This window comes from Numida meleagris, chromosome 7, assembly GCF_002078875.1.
Source record: "Numida meleagris isolate 19003 breed g44 Domestic line chromosome 7, NumMel1.0, whole genome shotgun sequence".
Lineage (NCBI taxonomy): Eukaryota > Metazoa > Chordata > Aves > Galliformes > Numididae > Numida > Numida meleagris.
In genome coordinates this window covers 10,832,495-10,860,410 of record NC_034415.1, presented here as the reverse complement: position 1 = coordinate 10,860,410, position 27,916 = coordinate 10,832,495, and the positions used below count along the sequence as shown (strand labels likewise).

The 27,916-nt window shown below is 41.5% G+C and overlaps 2 long non-coding RNA genes across 5 annotated transcripts in view; both read left to right on the top strand.

Moving 5' to 3' along the window:
- LOC110402217 overlaps positions 1 to 27,916 on the top strand; it is a 106,217-nt gene that overhangs the window by 9,027 nt on the left and 69,274 nt on the right. For all 4 annotated transcript variants that reach the window (XR_002440977.1, XR_002440976.1, XR_002440975.1 and 1 more), the window contains exons 4-7: positions 9,306 to 9,430; positions 10,927 to 11,014; positions 15,307 to 15,379; positions 27,256 to 27,383. This is a non-coding gene — a long non-coding RNA (uncharacterized LOC110402217). The remainder of the gene's footprint in view (positions 1 to 9,305; positions 9,431 to 10,926; positions 11,015 to 15,306; positions 15,380 to 27,255; positions 27,384 to 27,916) is intronic.
- On the top strand, positions 33 to 4,575 carry LOC110402218. The gene is made up of 2 exons (XR_002440978.1): positions 33 to 3,229; positions 4,329 to 4,575. It is a non-coding gene; the product is annotated as an uncharacterized LOC110402218 (long non-coding RNA).

The window sequence follows — 27,916 nt, the reverse complement described above, 5'->3', positions numbered from 1 at the left end:
TTCTTTTCCTTGGAAATGACAGAAAGTAAGATGGAAAGCTTATATTATTTTTAAAATTTTGGGTCAAATTCCTTTCTGGCTCAGTGCATTTTCTACATATTGATTTTGCTAGTTATGTAAGGCATAAAAACAGCCCTTTGTCACCAAAAGCAGAACAGCTGTTTCCAGGACCACGAGTCATATGCATGACTTCTCTTTTTAACTTCCCACTGGCTTTTTAAAAATATACTTTAAATCAGTTTTGATTTTCAGTGATGAAGAGAGGCAGCAATAAGTTCTCTCAAGAATAGAAGATTTGGCCAAAACATTAAAATTTCATGAGAAGGTTATGCTGTGAAATTGTTTTAAACTCTGACATTGACTCAATGCTATAGAATATGGGAGAAGTATATATGATTGCTTACGTGTAAAATTCAGACTGGAGGCACTAAAATTGTTGTCTCTAAGCAATGATGAAACACAGCGACTGAGTGGCTGCTGAAGTTGTTTTGGATAACCAGGCAGTCAAGACCTTCTCTGACCAAGCTAGCATCAGAGCGGTTAAAGTGTTTGTTGCTGGAATACCTAAAAGCAAAATAATGTTAGCAGCAGCGGGGGTGGGGGGGGGGGAAGAAATTAGGCTACAGTCCCACTCTTGTGGCAATGTATTCATATATAGTTAATGAATTAAAACTATTAAAACTATTAAAGTGGCCTGACTGGAAAAATAATGGACAGGGATACAAAGGAAGCTCATTGAAGTATATTGTATAATCATGTCTGCATGAAGGAAAATACCTCTGATGGTTAACCCCAGTTTTCCTTGTCCTCTTTCTACAGTATTTCAAACAGAGGTATGGCAACCTGGCCCTAGTACCGTAACAACATAAGAGTGTTCACTTTTCAACTCTGTTTTGTTTTCCTCCAGCTTTTTTGCCAGTAGCTGACTGCTACTGGCACGTACCTCCAAATTCACTTCACTCTTCTGCTGTAATGCTATCCCATTCCTCTTCTGTATCACATACGGGGCTCATTTTGACAAAACTCTGTCCCTAGCCTTTGATGCTCAACCATCTTCCAGTTGTGCAAAGGAGCTGCAGTTCTCTGTAGTCTCTTGTTTTTATAAAAGTAGGAGGGAAAGACAGCGAGGCCGAAGCTTGTTCAAAAAAAAATAACATTGTTCCTTGTCAGACACTCTGTCTACACTTCAAAATGTTCAGATTCCTGTCATTTAATACAGGTGACTGCATGATTTGCCACAAAAATGCAGACATTGCTGGAGGAAAGAGAGAGCACAGTGATCTGAAGCCAGAGTTATCTAAGCATGTGTGTATGCAGGTAGTCCGGTACTGATCCAGAGCTTTCTGGCATGTGCGTGCAGCCCAGTTTGCTAGCACACTCTCCCCCTATGGGACACAAAGCTGAGCCAGAGCAGTGCATTACAGATGCAAAGAAAACAAGACATGGATAGACTGTGTGGTTCACTCTAAGTCAGCTGGCAGCCTGTGCCAGATCTGAGAGGTGAGTTAGTTGCAGACTAGCTCATTTACCACAAGGCTCATAAAGAGAGGAATTTATTACACCTCTGCTGAATCCAACACCGTTTCAAAAAGTCATGGCGGTCCTTAGGTTTCCCAGGTTCTACACAAACACTCGGATACTCAACTCACTTCTCAATAGCACTGCTGAGAATTAGGTAAAGCATGCAAGGCAGCCTGAAGATTGAAAACACATTGTGTTGTCAGTACTATATGGGAACAGTGGCTTTCCAGCAGCTTAGACTGTGTTTGCTAAAGCCACGTGACTTGCGCATCTAAAGTTAGACCATATATTTGCACTCGTCTTCTCTAAGGCTTTTGGTCTGTTTTATGTGCTGAAAACACAACATGAATCTTCCTGGCTGCCGTGTTCAAGATCAAACGTAAAAAATCCAGTGAAGAATTAATGAGTGAAATGCCCAGCTGCTATTAGAGTCATGCATCTCGCACACTTGCATAAACTTCAACAAATATATAACTTTTAGTAAAAATAAATGGCAGCAACATGACAATGCAAGAATGGCTGAAATACTGCTGGATAGTTGTCATATATATTGTGAATCTTTCCAGTTTGCTTCAAAGGTTTTCAGTTTCGTTTGAAGTCTGGCAAGGAGCTTGCAAAACAAACAAACAAACAAAAAAGCTAATGCAAGGCTTTCGTGGTGGATGGTTTGAAGGTAAAAATCAGTGGATCTGCTTCATTCCACCACAGTTGCAGGCACTCTATTAAATAGGACAGATACTAGATTTTAAGTCAAATTATTCCAATGCACCCAGAAATACATATAAGACAAGCAGCATTTCGTCTTCTCTCTCTGGGTACATCATTCACATGCACATACCTATGTGAGTTTTACTGAGAGATATCCTAGAGCGTAGGTGGGAGGTACGCATAAGCTGACTTCTTCCCATTCCTTGGCACAGTGCTGTGAATAACTACACATTCGAGTTGGTGCAGGATCAGGCCCTGGGTCTCCATTTCAAAAAGCAATGCTGTTGCTTAGCAACCATTTTCTGCCGGGATGAAAGCAGAAACCCTGCAAATCATAAACAAATATGCAGGCCTATGCAAAGGCCAAGTTAAATAAAGTGGTATCCCTTAGGCTAACTCAGCCTGCTTCTATTTTTTTTCATGGTGAAAATTTCTATCAAGAAAAAGGCAGGATAGGGCTTGTGACTCTTGAGGTGGGGTTTCAAAAAAAAAAAAAAAAAGAAAGACATATGATGCACCAGAAGTTTTCAGCCACCATAGAAAATAACAGTAGACATCCAGATGAGATAAAAATAAACAAATTTGGACTTCTTTTATCTCCAAAATCTAAAATAGATTTGAAATGTTTTTTTCTTTTCCCTAATGTATTAATTACAAATATCTGTTCTTTTTCCCCAAAAAAACTTAATACGGAATTGAGTGGATGTGAAATTGCTTCTGATGCCTTTACAGTTATTTTTATTCATGTCAGTCAGACATACTCATGCACTGAAATTTCATTAATGCTTAAGGTTTTAAAAAGAGAGCCACTGTCACCAGACTGCTGAGCTGGTGCTGTTGAGTTTGCTTGCTGATAGCGAGGTGCTCACTGGCAAATTGCTAACAGTCAGATTTTCAAAGATCTTTGTATCCCCAGAAATGCCGCTGTCACCTAGACATCACATTTTTAAACAGAAATCTTTCAGCTCAAACTGGAGACAGCTGCAAGATAGGTAACCAGGTAATTTCTTAACCTACGTTATTTCATATGATTTACAAGTAATGTGAGTCTTTGATCATGACTGGCTACAGGAAAGTGGCCGAGCCCCTTGGTTTGTGATCTGGAGACAGCAGGATAGAGAGCCTGCAGGGAACAGATCTCAAGCATCTTTTCTCAGTGTGATGCCTGCACATCCCAGTCTGGCACAGGCTGACTCCCCGTTACGCAGACAGCTGTTCCACCATGTTCATTCACCTCCTCACCTGGCCTGTCATCCCATGGATGCAGAAAATCCCTAGTTCGGATCTGCTCACCTGTGAACATGTACTGCTCATGTTTCTATGTCCTTTTCTATCTGTTTTGTAAAGTGGAAAGTCTGCAGGAAAACAAAAACAAAGACAAAAAGCTTCACTGTACAAATGCTCCCACCTCACATTCCACTTCCCAGGCAGAGTACATCTATGTGACCCGATCTCTGTGTGTTTCTCTATTCCTCTCTCTGTTTTTCTAACTGCAGCACACAGTCATGGCCCAATACCTGTCTAAAGAAACATAAATTCTGTCCAAATTCTGACAGAAAAGCCCCACTGTTTTCTATATCCCCTCATCTAAAGATGCTGGGTCGAAGAGATGACCCCTGTGTCTCTTCCAGCAGAAAAGGCTGCTGCTTAGCATGTGAAAAATACAGAGGCCTGATGATATTTTCAAAAGCACCTGAAGCTTTTCATTTCAAATGCTCTGAAACAACTGATATAAAGGATTTATTGTTAAGGAATACCAAGCCTAGATGCTAAAACTGTGGCTTTACTTTGAAAGTCCAACTGGCAGGGAACAGATTGTTTTGCTATACAAGAAAGCTATCATTTTATTCCTCAAAAATGCCCCAGTGATGATTTATCTTGCGGTTTGATCACAGATAACCTACCAGCAATGGGCTCAGCATGGCAAGACACCTTAGTTCTCAGAGCAGGAGCTCAGCAGAGTTGGCCTTGCAGTGGTTAGAGGGGTGACAGCAGAGATCAGAGGGACTGGACGCACAGATTTTCATGGTGTTCTCTGATTCTGTCCATTCCCTTCCAGGGTCATTTGTCTGATTATGTCTGTATGGTCTTGTTCATAGAAACCAAAGGCAACCAACTTGGCTCCTGCTGCTACAGCAAAGAGGAAATCAGGAAAACTGCCTGGCAAGTGGAAGGAAACAAAATCAGAATTTTTTGTAGGGAAGATTTTGATAAGAGTCAGGAATCTTCAGCAGCATGGTGACAACTTTCCCTTAAAAAAGAAGGGAATCAAGAACATTTGAAAATTCTTAATGATGATGTTTTATAACTTATACTAAAAATAAAGTGATACATTCATAAGTTTAAGACCTGTTAGTGCAGAATTTCAAACCTTAGTAGTGTCACATTGTGGCCATGGAGGCTGCTTTTGTACAAACTCATGTTGACACTGTCACTAATCCTTGGAGGCTCTGAACAAGGAAATAACATGTAAGGTGCAGGCATGTCTAAAGAAAGCATTCTGTGTACTTAATACCATTATAGCGTTACAAAAATACATTTCTGAATATTTAATAGGGCTTGTAGATTACAACTGGTGTCTTTCAAGGCTGTCTACCGAGGAACAGAGAAAGAAGTCATATGATGGGAAATAAAGTTTACAGCCCCAGTCCATGTGAGTTAATTGCAGTCAGATAACAAAATTTAATCTCCGTCAGCCTTCCCATGTGTTATTGTACTCTCAACAATTAAGAAATCTGTGTGCATCAAGTCTCAGAAATTAGCTTGTCCTGCTTAAGTGTGAAACCAGGATTGTAACTCAGATATAAAAAACTGGGAAAGGACCATGAGTCAAAAACAATCTGAGAATAAACAAACACACCTCCTTCACTTAAAAGTGAATACTTCCTGGGAATGAATGATAATGAAAAAATCTCTAAAGCCATAAAAACGTCACACTAGCAGGACTTTCACATTCAGAGTTGTGACGGTGAGAAATGTTACCCAAACAGCAAAACTCAGGAGAGAGCTGGTCTGCCTCGTATGTGTTATATGCTATTCAGTTTAAAAGCTAAAATTCATGGGAGCTACTTAATCTGGTATGAGTTTTCCTTCTACAAAAGAGGCTTTCATGTTCAAGTGCTCATCTACATGCTACTTATATCACCTTAGGGTCTGAGTGAATTAGTCGGTTGCTAGAGCCCAACAACCCCAGCTTCAGAATGCAAAACATGAGACTTACACTGGTCAATGGTCCACGAGAGCAGTGTACAATAAGGAGCAAAATCTCGCTCACTTCCATTACTGAACAAATGTTACAAAGAGCTAATATACTTTATACTATCCTGGCATGAGGGAGGCAGGTGTCAGCAATCTCATCTCATAAGCAGCCCTGCAGAAAAGGACTTGGGGTCCTGGTAGATGAAAAGCTGGACATGAGCCAGCACTGTGCTCTTGAAGCCCGGAAGGCCAATGGTATCCTGGGATGCATCAAAAGAGGGGTGGCCAGCAGGGAGAGGGAGGGGATTGTCCCTCTCTACTCTGCCACGATCAGGCCCCTCTACTGTGTCCAGGCCTGGGGCCCCCAGCACAAGAAGGATGTGGAGTTGTTGCTGCAGGTCCAGAGGAGGGCCATGAAGATGTGCAGAGGGCTGGAGCACGTCTGCAATGATGAAAGGCTGAGGGAGCTCAGATTTTTTCAGCCTGAAGAAGAGAAGGCTGCAGGGAGACCTCATTGTGGCTTTCCAATAATTGAAGGGAGCTTATAAATAGGAGAAAAATCAACTGTTTACATGGGTAGATAGTGGTAGGACAAGGGGGAATGGTTTTAAACAAAAAGAGGGGAGATTTAGATTAGATGTAACGGGAAATTTTTCACTGAGAGGGTGGTGAGGCACTGGCACAGGCTGCCCAGAGAGGATGTGGATGCCCCCTTTCTGGAGGTGTTCAGTGCCACATTGGATGGGGCCCTGGGCAGCCTGATCTGGTGCCTGATTTAGTGGTTGGCAATCCTGTCTGCAGCAGCGGAGTTGGAACTAGATGATCCCTTCCAACCCAAGCCATTCTATGAGTCTGTGATTCTATGAAACAGGCATCTTGGAGGGAGATAAAGTAACCTGACCAGTTAAGCTGGATCCCTGTTTAAATCATTTGGTAACTTCCTTAACATAAGATGATATTAGTTTTAAATATTAAAGCTACAAAACAGGAAACATGTCTCCAGCTGAAAAACAAGTTCCTTAAAAGAAGGAATAAATATGGCGATTCCCTTTGAATACAAAATTAGCTTTAGTTATAGGACATACATGAATAGAATAAATATTAAAAGTACTTCTTGTTAATAAACCTCAGATGAGATGAGTGATGAAATGATGAGCGATGAAAACTGAGTGCATAGCAGTGGATGGGCTTCAATACAATGACTCTGTTGTACATGGAGCACTGTATAATAAAAATTATGTAGAGTCATAGGATAGCATGAGTTGGAAGGGACCCACAAGGACCACTGAGTCCAACTCCCGGCTCCACATAGGAACCTCTGAAACCCAATCCCTATGTCTGAGAGTGTGTCCCAGTGCTCCCCAAGCTGCTGCCCTGGGCATCCTGCTCCATGCCCACTGCCCCCTGGTGCAGACCCTTTCCCTAACCCCCACCAGACCCTCCCCAACAGCCCCGTGCCGTTCCCTCTGGCCCTGTTGCTATCAGCAGTGAGCAGAGCTCAGCACTGCCCTCTGCTCCCTGTGAGGAGCTGCAGGACCACGAAATCTAGAAAAGTTGTCCAGGGATTTATGGATTTTACATTCCCTCCCTGCTTTGAGTGCTGTGCTGGAGAATGTGGTATACACACTCTGCAGACTAAAACCTGAAAACAGAAAATGGGAAGATTTAATCTCAGGAGAGCTGCTCTGCCCATATACAGCTGCCAGGCTATGCTTCTCTAGCAGAAGGCAGGAGAGTTGAGTTGGAGGCAGGAGTAGGAGGGTCACCTTCCTTGCTGTTTTGCCCTCTCCCTTTTCACTGTCCATCCCTATACCTTTCCCCATACCAGCAGCAATCACATCTAAATCATGAACCATAGAGTACGTAAGCTAAAAACAACTACAGGTGGAAAGGAACTCGGATATTTGTTTATCTGTAATATGTGCAAATTCCTCCAGTGGTACTCTAATCCTCTATTCCAATGCTGTTTACCTCTGTACATATGTTTTCCTGTGTCTTTGCAGTGTCCATAACAGAAGATAAGTTGTTGTCTTGCTGATGACTTCATTGCATTTGACATTAAAATCTTTCCTCAAGGTAGCAAGACTTATTTCTATAACATTTGAAATATATATTTTAGTGTGGCCACAGTATTTGACATACAACAAGGTATTAAAATTGGAACTGGAAAAAAGCAGTTTTTTAGCAGCGTTTTGTGAAAAGGCATTATTCACTTGTTTGCTTCATTCCAGTATTTACCCATTACTGTGGGCTTCAACCACCTCTTTCATACTTAAGATAATTTTACATTTTTTAGGGCTTGCTCTTATTTCACAGTAACAATACACACTACAAGTTTTATAAACAGTTTCTATCTATTTCCCTTCATCATTTTCATTGAGAGAGATATATGAAAAGGGCTGAATTCATGAATAGGAGAATATGGTTTCAAATGTTTCATGTCAGCTCTTACCTTGTGCCTCTTTGTACTATAACATTTCATTTGGGATATGGGTTTTCACTTAGCTGGCAGTGTGCGATTGCTAAAGAGAAATGGCAAATGCTTGCAACTGAACAGCATCAGGCTGGCTGCGCTTCATCTCTTGAAAGGGGAAAGGGCACAGCAAATCTGGGAAGAACCAGCGGGGTCCATGGCTCCACTGCACACAACATTCACAGCCATTGATTCATAACCGGCCGCGTGCAAGCGGAAGAACTGAGAGCAGTCTGGCTTTGCCTCAAGTTTTGCTGAGTTTGAGCTGCTGGGGATCAAGAAGCACCAAATCTTTCCTGGTCACAGCTGCTCTCCAAAACCCCCTTGCAATACAGAGCTGCAAAACCCGGTACTCAGCTTGAGTCATAATTTTGGTACTCAGTTTCTCACCTACAGAAAAGTGGTAAATACAGTGTTTCAGTGGATGGCAGACAGATATGAGAGCAATTATACTATGCAGTATGAAACATTTCAAATCAATAAGGTTCAGTTTAGTACTGGGGATTCAATGGGAGACTGCATTTGACTGCAAGGGCTGTAAAACAGACCCTAAATACAAAATATTATTACTTTATTATGCTTTTTAAAACTGACTGCTGGTACTAAGAAGTATATAAATACAAGCATAATTTATTTTTCAACATACTGGATAGCTACAGTAAGCATATATGTTTGTATTAGAGAAGTAGAATCTAATTAAGGTTACTTAATACTGAGAATCTTAACATTACCTGGGTTAATTTGTGATTCATAGTCTACTAATCAAATGCATCTCAGCTATCCTTCCTTATTCATTGTCTTTACTAAGAGCATTCTCCTTTTTTCAGTAACAATTATTTGCACTCCATGCTTAATGTATACTCTTTTTAATGAACAACCTCAGTGTTACAATGAACATGTGATTTTTTTTTCACTTTGCAATTAAGGGAACTGTCACACAGAAGAGGGGTTGGGCCTAGCAGCTAATACACTACTTCACTTGCAGAAACAGATCAAATTTGGTTGCTAAAAAAAGCCTATACTCTGATTCTAGCCTAAGCAATATAATTTTCTCTAATGGTGGCTATTAGTCAGATTCTTCTCTTTTTAGAAGTGATTTTCCAAAAATCCAGATTTGAGATAAGTCATTTCTTTATTTTATGTAAGTATAAAAGTATTTGAAGCTTTAACAGGTTGTGCTTTGTCATTGATGACGATTATTCACATTTTAAGGACCATCTCTGTTACAAGATGGTTCTAGATACACAGTAATTGTCTTATTAGAGAGTAATGCTGTAGAGCGTTTTAGATAAGGAGGAAATAAGCGAGTGCCACCATGTTCCACACTGAGTAGTAACAGCTTCAGTATGACTCAATCACACAGTGTTAACCGCACAGAATAGTTCTTTTTTTTTTTTTTTTTCAGCCAGTATTCTTCCTTCCGGAAGATCCAAGGAAAGAAGAGCAGAGTAACATAACCTTTAGGAAGATTCTTTTCTTCAGCACATTGTATGCAGAGCACAAGAGGACATCTGGACCTCTACTGCAGTGGTAAAGGGTTTTTTTCAAGGAATTCTTCATCCCTGCATGAAATACAATGTTCAAATGTGAAAGCTATAGCACATGAGTTACACAAAAAGCCAGCTTGTAAAGCTGGGCCAGTATTCTGTAGGGATTTAAACATATACTCTCCAAGCAGAATCCATAACGGCACAGAAAGTCCTAAAGCAAAGAGCGTAGTAGGTTTACAACTGCTAAGAAAACAAGGGCAGGAAATCTAGATGAGATCATAAATGCAAGCATGAAATGAAAAAGATGAAAATACGAGCTGAATATAAATGTAGTAGAATCTCTATCATGCAAATCATTTTTATTTTGTGTCCTGATTTTTACCTGGGGCTGTAACAGCTACTGTGGCTTTGCTTCATTTGTTAGAATTGAACAATTCATTTGAAATAATTTATATCAATTTATCTCTGCTGACTTCACTGGTATTATGTCTTTATCTCTCTCCTGCTCTCTAACAAGAGATTCCTGAATTTTCATTCTTACTTAAATCATCAAGAGAAATACCACATAGTGTAGCAGGGCTCTACCCTTTTAGGGTCAAATCCAATTTCCATTAAGTCAACACAGTGTTTTTTATTTATTTCTATGGGAATTGGATTGGAATTTCATAGCATAAACTAAATTAGGTACCACTTCATAGTACGTACATGGTAAATTTTTAGGAGATTTCATACATTGAGGCAGCTTGAAAGGTAAAACCAACATAAAATATATTTAATAGGTGGAATCAGAACTTTTTATCTAAAATCCATTAAAATAATTTCACATGAAAACAATCTGGTTCCAAATTATATTCAGAACATTTCAGACAGTTAGTGGTAAACAGTCAGATCTCATATGACACCATGGGAGAAGGAGAAAAAAGGGAAGATAAAAACAAGTTGCAAATATTTTAAAGTCTGTAGTTCAAGATGTGAGAAATTGTAGCTGTTAACAAAATCAGTAGGAAGCATCATCTGTACCGAGCAAGTGTTGTTTTCTGGATGCGCTTGTATGAAAGAAGTTAGCCTGCATGTCTCTCCAGGAAATATTGGATAGCTTGTGAATCTGCAGGGCAATGGTAATTAACTAGAGAGACTTAAAACCAATAAATCCCTGGTGTGAGATAAGGTTTATTCAAGATGGTAAGCTTTACATCCCTCTTGGGTGATGACAGTTATTCATGATGCTACATTTGTGAAACCGAGAGATTTCATGAGTATACCAAACTTGTAAGCATTAACTGAAAAATTTATTGATGAGAATGATTGATGAGGCATTATTGAATATGCAGAAATATTTTCTGATTGCTGGCCATCACAAAAAACACAAGTATATAAAGTTCCACTGAGCCCAATGAAATACAGTTACTTTAGGATTCTGATTCTATATTGGGGCATAGTTTCTGTAAAAAGTTCTTGCAGAAAGGTCTTTGTTTTCTTTTAAATGACCTATTTTGAAATATGTATCTTTTTTTTTTTAATGGCCGTGATGAAAAGATAACTGAGTGATGGGGAACTTACAGAATTCTGAAGCAAGCAATCTGTTACCTGCTACATACAATTCAGCACTTATGCTTAAACAAAGGTATGTATCTATTAAGTCATATAAAGTCATAGAATCACCAAGTTTGGAAAAGACCTCCAAGATCATTAGTATCATTCTGTGTTGAAAAAAGGGAACTGTGATAGGCCAAAGGGCCAGATTTGAGGACAAACAAAAATTGCGAGCACAGCTTGGGATACAGAAGAAGTAGCCCACGTTTTAGTTGAGCAGAAGCTACCTTGTACTGATGAAGTAATATAAACCTGCTGGATCTTTCTACTAAAATAAATTTTCTGCCTTATTACTACAACCTTTCTTTTCATACTTTGAATGTAGTAGGTTTTGACAAGGTTATTTTACAAAACGGCCTCCGTATATGGAAGACTCAGAGCAAGCTTAGGCTTCTCTGCTTTATAAAAAAGAATGGACATGTGGTTTTATCTGAAGAAAAAAAGCAGGGAAATAAAATCTCAACATTTGCTCCCCTCCTGCACTGCACTGACCTATGGCAGAGCTAATCCTTTTTAAGGCAAGCCATATGGGGTATTTGAATTAAGACAGCATATGATTAGCTTTGCATCTTCGTAAATTTAAACACTCATAATCTTGTGAGTTTATAGGTACAATATTTTTCTCTTATGATACAGGGCTAGGAGGCCTCATGACTGTTAGGACTGCATGGTTTAAGAGAGGCACATTTTTACTGGAAAATCATGGTAAATACCTATCCTGTGAACTTCCTCTAGTGATTGGTTAAGAACAGTGAAGCAAAGCAAAATCAATTCAAAAAGATGTTTAAAAGAAAAACATGCTGAATTATAACTGGATTAAGAAGTTGAGAATTTATATTCTAGCATTTAGTGTTAACAATTAGCTTAAGATATATACCCAGTGACAAAGCTTTCAGAATATTTTCACTCCATGTATAATGAATCTGTAATGTAAATACTTTCCTTGTATTTGGGAAATAGTAGATCATATTGTGAAGTGCACAGTGTGTCGGTCCTTCTATTTACTCTGTTTTGTTTCAGTAGTAGGTGCCAAGTGTTTCTTTTCTTTGTGCAAAAATCTGTGGTATACGACTAAGTAATTGAAAGTGTAATGTCTAATACTAACATTGGTTTGAAGGATGGGCTTAGGGTTAGCATGGGCAAAAAAGACATATAATTTGTGCTGGCCAGCTAGAAATGTGACATTTGTTCTATTTCAGAGGGACAAGTATTTCTATTACCAAAAGTTCAGTAAAAAGGACAAGGATTGAAGAGCTTTGAAGACTGAACTCCTTCTTTCATTCCATGGCTACTCAATCACTTTTTTTTACATCCAGGTTGTGGCTGGCAGATTTGTCCATTGTAGGTACTGCTCAGTTGCAGCCAGCCTGCCTCTCTTCTGGGGTCAGAGAAATGACAACATGAATGGTACTTAATCTGATGCCTGTGAAAAAAATATGTAACTGCACTGGAGATTGTGTGTGGAAGAAGAATGAGCCTGATGTAGGAGGTTATTTGAGAAAACAAAGCATAAATCATAACACCTACTTGCATGATCAAGGAGAAATCAACACAAACACTCCTTCATGGATAAACAGAGAAAGAAGGTGAAAGCAATAGGAATGTCTGTCTGAATAGTGAGAAACTTGGATATACAGATGAAAAAGACTACTTGGGAGCAATGAAGAGATTTCAGAGCAGACATATTTTCTCTTGCCATCTCCAACATGCAGACAGCACAAATAGCAGCGGAAAATATGAACTGTGCTGCAAGATCTGTTCTTCATTTTTATTCTATTTGATGTTTTTAGAGAAGGGAACATCCTGTACTTTCCTAGCTGGCTCAGTTTCACTTTCTGTCAGTCTTTAAACTGCCCTTCCCAAAAAACCAATGCCACCTCATTAAACGGAAGTGAGCAAGACACAGTAGTATTAAAAGCAAAATATCAGAGGTGAGCAGTAATATAATTATTTGATGTAAAAGTGATTTCTAATAGCCAGTGCATAAGTAATAATGGAGAATTCAAGCGTCGTGCCCAAGCTGACATTCAAATGCCCACCCCACCTCCTCCTGAATTTCAAGGTGTGCTTCAGACATCTGACTAGCCACGGCTTTTCTGTGCAAATTTACATGTGGTGCTAATGTGTAGAAGGGATGGTCAGCTCAACAAATTCAAAATTTTTATGCGATGTTCTGTATTTAGGGAAAATTAAATCCTTAAAAAAAATTCAAAACCTCCACTGCAACATCAAAAAGAAAGGAGCCACATAAACAAGTTGTCAAGATGGAAGACAAGACACAGTACTCCCCTACTTTGGTTTTATCCAAGGCTTCTTTTGCCCTTGTTCTGCTCTAGCTCTGGCATATCTAGGCCAGCATTTACAAGTTACCAGAAAATTGAATATGGCTGCTGAACAGCACTGAAAGCAGATTCTCACATTTAAAGCCTATGTTACTTTAATATGCTCCAGAAAAATAAATAAATAAATAAAAATCTTATCCAGGAGACCTTGAAGAAAACAAAAAATTATTGTATTACTAGATAATTAAAGCTAAGTTGGCTGCATTATGTAATAGTGCTTTGAGATCCAGCTCCATCATGCCTATCTTCCCATCCCTCTAAGCAGCGCAGGCTGTAATTGTTACCACGCCTTAGAAACTTTCCATTGAAAGGTGTGGTCTATTGTCATAATTACATCAGATCTCAAACTTGCATGCACACAGTGAGAAAGCAGCTAGAACCTGCCAGTAGCATAAGCAGGCAGGCAGGAAGGAAGGAAGAAGACATTTGGAAGAAGAATCTGGAAGGGATAGAGTTTACAGCTTACAATAAGTGGCCTTTTTTTTTTTTTTTTTTTTTTTTTTTTACTTTTCTTCCTCCCTGCAGCTTACTGAAAACTTGCATAAAATTTTGTTTGGAGAACTGGAAATGGGTGAGGAGAATGCTGCTGACAAACCATCACCTATCCATAGGATGCAGAATATGTGACAAAACTATAAAGGAGAGGAAAGTCTATGAGAGCTGGCACAGCTCCTGTGACTGGCAGTGGTATGCAGTCTTCTGAAAACTGGTCACCAGTTTAAATCCCTGCCAGAAATCGCTGATGTCAACAAAACTGGCAATTGATTTGGGCAAGATATTATTAGTTGGACGTTTATGCCTATATAGAATGCTAACTTCACTTTTGTAGCTGACAGATTTGGCTCTAATGTATGAATTAGCATTCTTGAGTTTGTCTGTTTTTGGAGATGTTTGTCAAATTAGGACATGCTGGAGTGCATTGAAAAGATGTTGTTTTCCTAAAGAAACTCTTGAAAAGATTTAAAATGAGGGGTACTCTGAGTATATTTGAATTTTCCACAGGGGAAAGAAAGTCACTAAGTAGTCTGTAGAAGCTATTGTAGTGCTAGCTTTATCAGTAGATTTGCAGTAAATCCACATCTTTTATGTAGAAAAAGAACCATATTAGCATTCAGTGAGAAAAAGGCTATTTTAGTCTGTTCATCTGCTAAGTAGATAAAACAGACTGTTATGTCAGCTTTGACAGCAACTTTGAGTTTTCCTGGATATGTCTAAAAAAAGGGTTTTATAACTATCACCATATGGAGGTATAACACGTGATGCAGCCTAAAGCTATTTCCTGTGAAAGCAAAGCTCTAGATTTCTGTAATAAAACCAGGGACATAAAACCCTCTTGTTAACTTGACAAAACAAAGTATCTGACTTAAGTTATAGCACATTTCACCAGAATAAATTTGCAATTTCCTATTACTACCTGCAGCGGGATATAAACTGAGCATACATTTTAATTTACTTGTGATTTTTTTGGGGGAAGGGGTCTCTAGAAAGGCCTTTAGGTAGCTCCAGGCCTTTAAGCAGCCTGGTAGTCCAGACCTGTGTGGGACTTATTTTACCTTTCCAGGTGGAAAAAGCCTACCCAAACAGCCACTGTAATTGTGTGACTATTTCAAGCCATTACGTTGAGAGAAAGGACAGAGGTCTGGTAACCTGTCTAAATCAAAGAAGGTTTCTTGAGTTCTCAACTGTTTTGAGCAAAAAAGTATGTGGTATCCTGGAGCTCTTCCAGTTCCTCTAGGTGCAGTGATTTTTCAGACAAAGAAGGTAAAGATACACTCCAGTAGAGTGCAGAATTTCTGTTTCCTCTATACTGGTGTCTGTTAAATCAATATAGAAGAACCAAGTAGGTAGTTTTAATGGAGAATATATCTACCTTTTTTCCAGATCTTCCTCCTATGAGGGACAGTTGAGAGAACAGGCTTTGACCGTCTTTCTCTTGAGTGCACAAGTAGCTCCACTTCTTTTTGTTTTATTTCACCTGCAGGGAAGCAAACTACTCTGTGAAGTTCTTCTGCTTGAGTGAGGAGGCAGGAGCACAAGGGGATATCTTTTTCATTGTAAGAACTTTTTTCCTTTCTGTACAACCTGTCAGGTGTGCTCCTTTGTACCTGTCTTCACAGGAGATGACGCAATGTGTTGGGCAACATGCACCCACTATTATAGTGGAACTCCCTCACTCTCTATTTTGAATCTCTTTTAACTATTCATAAAAGCAAACATTAAACCAGACTGTTGGAAAGTATGGTGATCGTTACAGGTTACAACAAGACCAAGGATATTAGTTGTTACATGCTCTAGCCAGATTTCTATGTTTGCTTAACATATAATAATACATCTATACTTACCTTTAATAAAATCTGTAACCATACTGGTATTTAACATGGGCATGTTCACATGTCAGGGCTTAAATTCAGGAAAGAATATGAGTAAAATAATTGTTGGCCCTCTCACCATCCTGTTAAATGTAGGATGCAGGTTTACACAAGATGTTGTCCTGAGTAACAGCAGAAATAATCATTGATGTCATGCAAAATAATGCTGCAATGTTAATGAAAAGATTTTTTTTTTAATTAACAGTCTTTAGGGGATAAGAATAATAACTGTTAAAGCATTTGCAAGTAAATGTAGTGTATGTAATCAAAAGAAATCTAAACCTCTGCAGCATAGCAGAGAGAAGCAGGTGTTAGAGATTCAATGTAAAGAGACAGAGCGTTACCATAAAAAGGTAATCTTCCTAAAGTAGAGTACTATTTCCATCAGCACCTCAGGGAAATCACAAGTGTTAGATCACCATGCATCAATCAGTACACCATTTTATCAGATAAAGTTTTTGCCACCAACACACGAAGTGTCTGCACCAGACTTTCTGCAGCACGATATGAAATAACTGATGAAAGACAAATTATTGTGATTATCTGAACTGTGATTATCTACTGATCAGTTTCTGTTTATAGGCTTAAAGTACTACATCTGCACAAGCATTTTCACATGAGTAACATGTTGACAGCGATTGACATTATGGATAATTAAATGAGTGGAAGTAGGTAACTAATGTCTGTTGAACAACTGTTAAGATCCGGAAATGTTTTTAAGTCATAGATTAGATACAGCTGTCCCTACTGTTGACGCTGAGTGAGTCTCACTTTCTAGTCTAATGTTCATTGGAATAAGGGGAAAAAAAAAACTCCTTTTGAGTCGGGTTCATACCAGCACCCACCAGTCTGCACAGAAAGACAAGCAGTGATGAAAGATTTGGGGGCAGAGCATGAAAAATGACGGCAGCAGAAGAGCCATCATGCTCTGTCTGTGTGGTGGTTGTGCAGGTAATGTCCTCAGTCCGCTGGCATGCAATCAACACTTCACTTGCATAGAAAAAGGAAGGGAAGACATCATTAATTAAGACTCAGTGGATAAGGCACCCTGAAGCATATCTGCTTTGTTCTAAAACTCACTGTGGACTGAATATGAGTTCCTGCTCTTTAAAAGAATCAATGGAGAAAATCCTGAAAATGTTTCTGTAGTATCTTCCATAAGGAATAAGTCCAGCAGCTACCTTTAGATGTCCATTAGGCAGACAAGCAAAAGGGAAAAGGAGGATGTGAAGAATGGATTCTTTTGTCCCACAGGAGGATAGATCCTTTATCTGAGTTATCTGCAACAGTTCAGACCCAAGAGCATTGGGGCTGGGCTGTTCTAAAACCCCATAACATGAAGAGTGGATTAAACAATGGGAAAGAAAACAACCTGGGAGACTCGTGTGCCATGCTGCCTCCTCCTCCCACCTTCTTCCAAGGATCTGCATCTTCATCTGAGCAAAATGGCTATGTTTGTAGACTTAAATCACTCTGTGAATCCATTGCATAGCTGCCTTCATACCAGGAATGCATTTCCCTTCTCCAGGGAGAGCTTGTTCTTCATTACTTGATGCCATCCCCTGCAATGCCATAGCTCCTGGCCTGGCCCTGCTGAGGTGAGTGGGCGATGGTGGGTGCCTTCATGGTGCTTGTGGAGAAAACAAAAAAACTCTTTTCAGATTGGAAGAATTTGAAAAGGAAATTAGAAAGGTACCATTTTAAAATGTGAAGTCAGTCTATTTTCCTTGAGGTCACATTCTCCATTTTCCACCCGTGGCATACTGAATGGCCTTTCAGTAATGATTCCTTCAGTCCGTTCTAGCTTAGGATATTGCTTTCCTCATTCATCTCTCTTCAGCGTCTGCAGAATGGCAAAGTGTTGTAGTTTGACCCAGCAGATGGCTAAGCAGCACACAGTCATTCACTCACTCCTCTCCTCCCAGTGTGACTGGGGAGAATTGGAAGAAGTAGAACTCGTGGGTTGAGATAAAACCATTTAATAAGATAGAGAAAAGGAAAAGGGTAATGAATATGTATAACAAGTGATGCTCAAGCAATTGCCCACCATCCCCTGACCAATGCCAAGCTAGCCACTGTTACAGTGGAAGAGAGGAAGATGAACTCTCACCCCCTTCAAAATTCCTTCTGCTTGATGTCTTATGGGATGGAATATCCCTTTGGCCAGTGTAAGTCAGCTGTCCTCACTCTGTTCTCTCCCAGCTCGTTGGGCCCTTCACTGCAAATGGCCTTGGCTCTGTGCAGCAGTTATAAACATTGGTGTGTTATAAACACTGTTTTTCTCCTAGAACCAAGACATAGCATCATACCAGGCACTTTGAAGAAAATAATTCTATCCCAGCTGAAACTAAGACAAAATTGACCCTTTATTCTATATCATTTACATTGTGTTCAGGTCCCACGATTTCTACACATCCTAACTAATTATCATCAACTAGCTTGATTTTTTTTATATGTATATTCACACACATTATTTCCATTGCCTATTGACCATCCATTTAAACTATCCATGGTATTCATTTAGTTCATAACTTTAAGCTCCGTCTCTCCTAACAGTCTTTCAGAGCAAGAGGGACGATTCATATTGCTAAGTTACTGCATGCAGAGGCTAGTTCTGTTTCCATCAGAGTTTGTTCTTTAACCTGGATAGTTCTTACTGTAATACTGTTATCAAGGCATACAACAACCTTAATAATGATGACATACAATATACATATGTAGCAATTTAACACACAGAATTAAAATTATTAGCTATTATCACTCAGCATCAAATCATCTTGAGGTACACAACAAACACCCCCATCCTTCCATATTGCCTACCGTGCACCCTCGTCCCTGAACAAAAGCAATACCGTGAACAGGCTTACCTTTGCCCAAGGCAGGAATGGCCCAGGCTGTCTTGCCCTGTGCAGTAGAATTGCCAGATTGTAGCCTGAAGCAATGGTTGAGCATCAGGTGAGAAGGCAGGGCTAACCCAGGGAGCTCAGGTGCAAGCAATGAACCTGAGTGACAGGAAGGGTTGAAGCCTGGATCCACCCCTCCTCACCCTCATTTAAGGGTGAGCAGCCAAGGGAGTAGCATCTTTTTGGCTAGAGTTTGTACTCCTCTTGAGCAGTCACCAGTCATTGGAAGGGGTGAGATTATTTTCCCTCTTTATTACCTGTTATTGTTCTGTAGTGTCTGTATCCCATTTGAAGGCATTGTCATCATCTTCTTTTTCTATGCGCTCAGCATGTTCTTTATGTCTACCACTAGGGCTTCAACCTCTCCTACAGTGTGTAGGAGGCTCAGTGGGGCAGGACTGGCTCAATTGGTGAATCCCTGAGTGTTGATTAATCAGGTGGCTTTTGCTAAATGTGTGTTCCATGTTTGAACATCCCAGCACCTATTGCTCTCGATGTGTACCCACTATATCCTTTTTCTTGAGCAGAGGAATAGAATCATAGAATTAGCAAGGTTGGAAAAGACCTACAAGACTATCCAGTCCAACCATCCACCTACTACCAGTATACCCCCACTAAACCATGTCTCTCAACACAATGTCAAAACGCTTCTTGAACACCTCCAGGGACAGTGACTCCACCACCTCCCTAGATGCCCCATTCCAGCACCTGACCACTCTTGGAGAAAAGTAGTTGTCAACAGTTTACGGGCAGGTTTGGCCCAGTTCTGAGTCTACAGGGGTGGGGGATCCATGGACCCACGCCCTGGGAAAGGGAAAAAGGGTAGGGAGATGGGCCTAAAAACAAAACAGCGGCAACGATCTGAGGAGAAACAAACTATTTTACTAAATAAGATATCGGAACGCCAAATAACACACTATAATACAATATAATTAGAATTTAAGCTAATAAATCCCATAAAATGAGAGAGAGTGTCCAAAATCAAGGTAGGCCTTACTCTAATACCAATGGTAAGGCAGCTGGGGAGCGAGATGCTGCTGAGATGAGAGACGGGCAGAGAAGAGAGCGTCTTGTGATCTGCCAACAGTTTTATCTTTCCCTCTGAACAGAAATGGTAACAGAGCAGCAAAGTCCCCTGGGAAATGTAGTTCTTCTGAGGACTAGGTACCTGGAACTATCCACGATCCACAGAACTGGAGCATTAACTCTTCAACTCCCAGTACACTACATGATGTTATGATGTGGAATACCAATAACCAAAAATCATAAAACCATGACAGTGATATTTCCTAAAGTCCAGCCTGAATCTCCCCTGGTGCAACATGAGGTCATTCCCCCTTGTCCTGTCACTAGTTACAAGAGAGAAGAGCCCAACCCCCAGCTCACTACAACCTCCCTTCAGGTAGTTACAAAGAGCGATGAGGTCCCCCCTGAGCCTCCTCTTCTCCAGACTGAACAATCCCAGCTCCCTCAGCCGCTCCTCATAAGGCCTGTGCTCCAGACCCCTCACCAGCTTCGTTGCCCTCCTCTGAACACGCTCCAGGGCCTCAATGTCTTTCTTGCAATGAGGGGCCCAAAACTGAATGCAGTACTTGAGATGCGGCCTCACCAGTGCAGAGTACAGAGGGACAATGACTTCCCTACTCCTGCTGGCAACGCTATTTCTGATACAAGCCAGGCTGCCATTGGCCTTCTTGGCCACCTGGGCACACTGCTGGCTCATGCTCAGCTGAGTGTCAACCAATACCTCCAGGTCCGTTTCTTCCACACAACCTTCCAGCCACTCTGCCCCAAGCCTGCAGCGCTGCCTGGGGTTGTTGCGGCCAAAGTGCAGGACCCGGCACTTGGTCTTGCTGAACCTCATCCCGTTGGCTCCAGCCCAGAGATCCAGTCTGTCCAGATCCCTCTGTAGGGCCTCGCTACCCCCAGGCAGATCGACACTTCCTGCCAGCTTGGTGTCATAGAATCATAGAATGGCCTGGGTTGAAAAGGACTGAGTTTCAACCCCCCCACTGAGTGCAGGGTCGCCAACCACTAGACCAGGCTGCCCAGAGCCACGTCCAGCCTGGCCTTGAATACTTCAGGGACGGGGCATCCACAACCTCCCTGGGCAACCTGTTCCAGTGCATCACCACCCTCTGTGTGAAAAACTTCCTCCTAATATCTAACCTACATCTCCTCTGTCTCAGTTTAAAACCATTCCCCCTTGTCCTATCACTATCCACACTTGTGAACAATTGTTCCCCCTCCTGTTTATACGCTCCCTTCAAGTATTGGAAGGCCACAATGAGGTCTCCCCTAAGCCTTCTCTTCTCCAAACTAAACAAGCCCAGTTCCCTCAACCTTTCCTCATAGGAGAGGTGCTCCAGCCCTCTGATAATCTTGGTCGCCCTCCTCTGCACTCGTTCCAAGAGCTCCACGTCCTTCTTGTGCTGGGGGCCCCAGGCCTGGACACAGTACTCCAGATGGGGCCCCACAAGAGCTGAGTAGAGAGGGACCACCACCTCCCTCTCCCTGCTGCCCACTCCTCTTTTAATGCAGACCAGAACATAGTTGGCCTTCCTGGCTGCCAGTGCACACTGCTGGCTCATGTCCAGCTTCTCATCCACCAGGACCCCCAAGTCCCTCTCCGCAGGGCTGGAGTCATCTGCAAACTTACTGAGGGTGCTCTCAATGCCCTCATCCAGGTCATCAATAAAGATATTGAAGAGGACAGGCCCCAACACCGACCCCTGAGGAACACCACTCGTGACTGGTCACCAGCTGGATTTAACTCCATTCACCACCACTCTCTGGGCTCAGCCCTCCAACCAACTCCTTACCCAGCAAAGAGTGTACCAGTCCAAGCCACGGGCTGCCAGCTTCTCCAGAAGAATGCTGTGGGAGACAGTGTTGAAGGCTTTGCTGAAGTCTAGGTAGACCACATCAACAGCCTTTCCCTCATCCACCAGGTGGGTCACTCGATCATAGAAGAAGATCAGGTTGGTCAAGCAGGACCTGCCCTTCACAAACCCATGCTGGCTGGGCCTGATGCCTCAGTTGTCCTGCAAATGCTGCGTGATCTCCCTCAAGACAATCTGCTCCATAACCTTCCCTGGCACTGAGGTCAGGCTGACAGGCCTGTAGTTCCCCGGATCCTCCTTACAACCCTTCTTGTAGATGGAAGTCACATTGGCAACTCTCCAGTCTTCTGGGACCTCTCCAGTTGACCAGGAATGCCGATAGATGATGGAAAGTTGTCGCAATGCGCACGCCGAAGTCACCCACTGTACCAATATGGTTATCGCGTAGTGCTTAATTTATTGCAATTCGACTACAACATTTATAGAGCATCAGGTAGGTGTCGCGTGCTACAACACTGCTAATTGGACAGCGGATATCATCACATAGGCATTCTTGCAGTTAGATAGTGGTTAGCAGTCCCGTAAAGCACAACCTGGAGGCGTAGATGTTTGACCTTGCAACACAGCAGCTGGTCCTCGTCTCAGGCCTCCAAGGACACTCCAGGGATTACTCGAGCATGTTCTAATAAATACGCCCACTGTCCATCAAATACTTCCCACGGAAAGTGGCTTGGCTATCTCCTCCACCGGTTCCCTCAGTACTCTGAGATGGATCTTGTCCAGCCCCATGGACTTATGGCAGTCCAGGTAGAGTAGCAGGTCTCTGACTGTTTCCTCCTGAATTGTGGGGGTTTATTCTGCTCCCCATCCGAGACTTCCAGGTCAGAGAGTAGAGTACTCTGAGGACAACTGGTCTGGCTTTTAAAGACAGACATAAAGAAGGCATTGAGAACCTCAGCCTCAGTGGCCACATTTCCAGCCGCGTCCAGTAAAGAATGGAGATTCTCCTCGGTCCTCCTCTTAATATATTTGTAAAAGAGCTTCTTGTTCCCTTCTACCCCAGCAGCCAAGTTGAGTTTGAGCTGGGCCTTTGCCTGTCTAGTTTTCTCCCTGAACATCCTAACAACCTCTTTGTACTCTCCCCGAGTTGCCTGTCCCTTCTTCCACAGGAGGTAGATTCTCTTTTTCTCCTGGAGCCTCAGGAAAAGCTCCCTGTTCATCCACGTCAGTCTCCTTCCTGGCTGGCTCATCTTGCGGCTCAGGGGGACAGCCTGCTCCTGTGCCTTCAGGACTTCCTTCTTGAGGAGCGACCAGCCTTCCTGGACCCCTTTACCCTCCAAGACTGAATCCCAAGGGACCCTCCCTGCCAGTCTCCTGAACAATTCGAAGTCTGCCCTCTGGAATTCCAAGGTAGTGGTTTTGCTGTCCCCTCTCCTGGCTCCACCAAGAATTGAGAACTCTACCATTTCATGGTCGCTATGTCCAAGACAGCCCCCAACTTTCACATCTCTCACCAGACCTTCCCTGTTTGTAAACAGCAGGTCTAGCAGGGCATCTCCCCTGGTAGGTTCTCTCACCAGCTGCAGAAGGAAGTTATCTTTCATACACTCTGGAAACCTCCTAGACTGCTTCTTCTGTGCCATGTTGTATTCCCAGCATATATCAGGGAAGTTGAAGTCCCCCATGAGGACAAGGGCTGGTGATTGTGCAACTTCTGCCAGCTGTTCATTAAACGCCTTATCTGTCTCTTCATTCTGGTTAGGCGGTCTATAACAGACCCCCACTAGGATGTCTGCCTTGTCAGCCTTTCCTTTGATCCTAACCCATAGAGAACCCATAGAGATTCAACCTTATCTTCCCCAGCCACAAGCTTAATAACATCAAAACACTCTCTAACATAGAAAGCCACACCACCACCCCTCCTTCTTGCCTATCCTCTCTGAAGAGCTTGTAGCCATCCATTGCAGCACTCCAGTCATGGGGCGATTCCACCATGTTTCCATAATGGCAACTAAGTCATAGTTTGCCTGCCTGAATGCTTACAACTAGTAGCTGAGATATTGGTTTGTACGGGTGGGAAGCAAGACATATCATCCTTGAACTGCTGGAATTCCTGAGACAGTTTCTCCACGGCCGAGACGCAGGCTCATATGGAAGAATAGATTCTGCCTTCATATTGTTGAAGAAGACTGACCAATTCATCCACCATTGGCCTTTGGTTATTTTTCCAGCTCATTCCAGCCAGGGTGCTGGCATACTGCGGTGGTACATTCTGTACAACTCTCCACCACATCAGTTGTGTACATATCTTGTCATCAGGATCTTGGGAGTTGGTATTATTGTTCAAGTTAATACTATACATCATCTCTATCACAGCTAGTTGCCTTAAGTACTGGATAACTTTCTACTCACTGAAGCCTAGGTAGCCCCCTGAGCAGCAAAAGAGAGCCAGATGAATTCCCACCCCCTTCAAAACTCTTTCCATGTGATGTCATATGGTACAAAATATCCCTTTGGCCAATTTCAGTCAGCTGTCCTAATTCTGTTCCCTCCCAGCTCCTTGGGCCCTTCACTGCATGTGCCATCAACATTGTTTTTCTCCTGGAACCAAAAAATAGCACCATACCTGGCACTCTGAAGAAGACAATTCTGTCCCAGCTGAAACTAAGACACAAAGTTACTTGGCCCCTAGGTCTGGCTGCAGCATTATGTTGTCCTTGCTAATTTGCCTTTATGGCATCCATATTACACTCAGTCCCAGCCTCTCTCCACCTCAGGGGATGGCCTGGTGGGCACCATTTTGCTGGGAGGCTGACATCGCCTGTATGCTTGTCACCAGCCAATGCAGATGCAAACAATTCCCTTAGGGAAGGAGGAGCAGAGAAATGGCTGCATGCTAAAGTGGATAAGGAAAAGCAGTTTTTGGGAAAATCTGCTGTTTGGTTGACCCTGAACAGATCAGAATGCAAAAACTGGCAATGGGGCCAGAGGTGGGTTTAACTACTCTATGGGGGTTTGGTGCTAAGGAGTGTCACTGGAACTAGGATTTCTGGTAGTTCCCCAACCCAAGAGCAACCTCTTGCCAAATTTTGGATAAACTCATCATCATTGTGCTTTTATTATGTTTAAACGTGAGCCAAACTACAAGTTTTCAGATGTGTGAGAAGAAACAGTGCTGCAGCTGCCATTTATGTCTCTGTTGGTGGGGGGAGGTGTTTAAAAAATCGAAGGGCACAAAGAAACCCCTAGGTTGCTTTTAATTTTTAGTTGTACACTTTCAATTTTTAGATGAAAGGGATCAGAAATATAAAGGGAAGAACAGTGTTTGTGATTCATGAGTTTGTATCTCTCATGCTGACACCAGAGACTTAACTGTGTGAATAATCATTTTGGTTTCGGGAGACCTACATCAGAAATCAGTTCTACAGCCAAGCTTTGACCAACTGGGACCCTTGCAAACACTATATGCTCATTAACAGAAGGCTCTTGAAAGAAAATGTGAGATGACAGAGCCAGTTCCTGACTCTAAGCAAAGTTTCTACTTATGAGAGAGAAAGAATTTTGGACTTAAAGATTTTCAGCCTTAACGTTTTCAGTCTCATAAAGAGTTATTTAGAACAAAGCAGCAGGAGGAAGAAATGTCAGTCTGGACTAAAAGTACACAACACACTTCTTGGTGATGGAAAAATGGATAATAAAAGCTCTTCTAGCATACCAGCCCCACTTGTAATTGCATTATCTTTTTATCTTCTAGTATCACTATTCAAGAGTATACTTAAAATTAATTATACTAGATAAATTCAGGAATCATAACACACACAATTTGATTGAAAAGTTGTGTTTGTTTCTTTTCTCCTTGTTAAAACCAATGAGAGATAAAAGCTAAGGCATTCCAGTAGGGAAGGAAAACGAGCCTGTTGAAATATGGCATAAAATGAACAGGGAATATGTAATGTGTACAAACATCCAGAGCCTCTGGAAATCTCATGCATCTAGAAATATAACTATAAGCTAAACCTTAATGCTGGAAGCTGGTCATACCAGCTACAGGCTTGCTAGAGTTTCTATTATACCATGTTTTCATGTGCTTCACTTTTGGGCAGTCGTCCTGCATGACTTGTTGCTTCTTGAAGACCAGTGTTTTGGAAAAACTGAAGGAAAATCCCTTCACTACTTTATCATGCATTGCAGGAAAATGGAATAAATATACGCTTGTATTGTAAAAACATTTTGGCCATGCTCCTTAAAGCACTGATGAAAATAAATAAGGAAATGAAAACCAAACGAACCACCAGCAACATCAAAAAATGGGCAGAAAACATTGGAAATGTGAATGATTGTAGAGGATCCCAGCCATAACTGCAGAAGGCTTATATTTTCTTTTGAAATTGCTCATTCAACATCTGGAAATGTTTATTTTAACACTTCATCCTGCAGACATTTACAGGTATTAATTTCATACTTATGAATGGTTTTTGGAGGCAAAGTTTAGCACAGAGGAGCTGCATCAGCAGGAAGATACTTGTTTTAGTAGCCCTTCTTTTTTCCCTCTCAAACGTTAACTTCTGTTGATAAAGAGACAACAAACATTACCATCTACTACAACATTTGAACGCCCACCAGGTGTATTTACTGGAAACACCTGGTAATCCTGTCTTCCTAGAGGGACAGTGGGAGGTGAAAAAGTATCTGTCAGTTGTTTAGCTGGATTCTGTCCTGTGGTGAAATGGTCAGTGTGAAACTGAACGTGTGCGCTTCATAATTAGTTTCCAGAGATTAGTGATATGGTAATGACCCAGATTCCAAGAGTTGTTCCTAATGCACACAGAGGGCATGCAGGTGTATCATCTCAGCAGTACAGTGGGGCATATAGTCTCTAGTCGGAAAGGAACCAGCCGAGGCTATTTAAAGGAGATTATAATTTTGAAAGCTGAAAAGGGAATATATTAAGTCAGGGAAATAAAACTTTTAAAAACTAAACACAAAATAGCTCGAGTACACTGAAAGGTGACAAACCAGATTTTTATATATGTATTGTCTTCCACTTCACATATAATCATATAATAAGTTCACATATAATAAGTTTAATCATTGAGTTTTCCTATGACAAGAAAAACCCTTTCCCAGCTGTTGGCATCTACCATCTGGCCGTACCTCGTGACATTACCCACTGAGGCCTGGTGGGTACCAGTAACCTTGCTGAAATGGAGCACAGAGTTCCTTTGTTCTCTCAGCTTCACACCACAGATTTCTCCTCCCTCCGTTTCCAAAAGGCATGTTGGGGGGCAGGAGGGATAGAAATCCTACAGGATTAGATCAGTGTCAGTGCATTAGCACTTAGTTGATGACAACTGTAAGGATTAATTCAAGTTGGTTAAATCCTTCTTAGCTAGAATAAGAACTAGCAAACCATCTGGTGGGAAGAGCACTATGACAGGGCTAAGAGGAAATGCTGTCTGAGTAGTCAAAGGAAAAATAAACCTCTCCACAGACTTTTGGGAACTGCTGTGTCTCCAAAGTGTCTGGCTACAGAAAAGGACAGTTTTGATTGCTGCAATTTAATTAAATTGCGTGTTTCCAGCTCAGAAAAAAAAAATCACCAGATTTTATGCTTTTAAGTTTACTATAATAATGGACAACTCTTGTATAGAGAGGCTGCTTGAAAAAGCATACATTCTATGAAAAAATATATCCTACAGTCTATTTTGCTGATAATTTTTCTGTAGTCAGACTACATTTTTATATCCCTTCATTACTGAAGGCATTTTCAAATGATTTTTACAGGTAAATCTCTTTTCTCCTGTGTTGTTCTCAGCAGCCATTTCCTGCTTTCTTCCTTGGAAAGAGGTGCTGGTCTCCATGCACGCTTTGCTTTTCCATGAAGCAGAATAAATGAAGTGTGTGTAATCACAAAGACAAAATACAAGTGACCCAAATTTACAGGTGAGTGTAGGATCACAGCTCCTGGGGCTAGTAAAGATGGCTTGGCCTACAAAGACAGCCTTGTAAACTGCTTTCAGGTTACCTCTCCTGGAATTAAGTGTGCTTGTCTCTGGAGAAGATCAGACAATGTAAATTGGATCTATGGTGAAGTCTCCCCTCTGCGATGTCACTTCATTGATGTTTATACTAGGAATAAGGTCTTGCTTCTGATGGGTTTAAACTTGCTTCACTTGTCTCACTGGTCTATTTGTAAATGAAAGAAACTGATGGAACCTTGTAAGAATTTGCAGTCCCTGCTTTATGAGTTGCAAGCTGCTGCCGATGACTTGTACGTAATGGTAATTGGCTTACAGCGAAATATTTGTAGTGACTGGGCATGCAGAGGAAGGAAGCTTCCAAAGTGCATTCAGGAAATACACTTTTCATCCATTTTGATCTGTTTATTTTTCCCTTTCTAATTCTAGAAATTCTCTTGCTCATCACAGTCTTGAAATGCAAAAATATTTATGCAGCTTATGTTGTTGTTTTTCCAC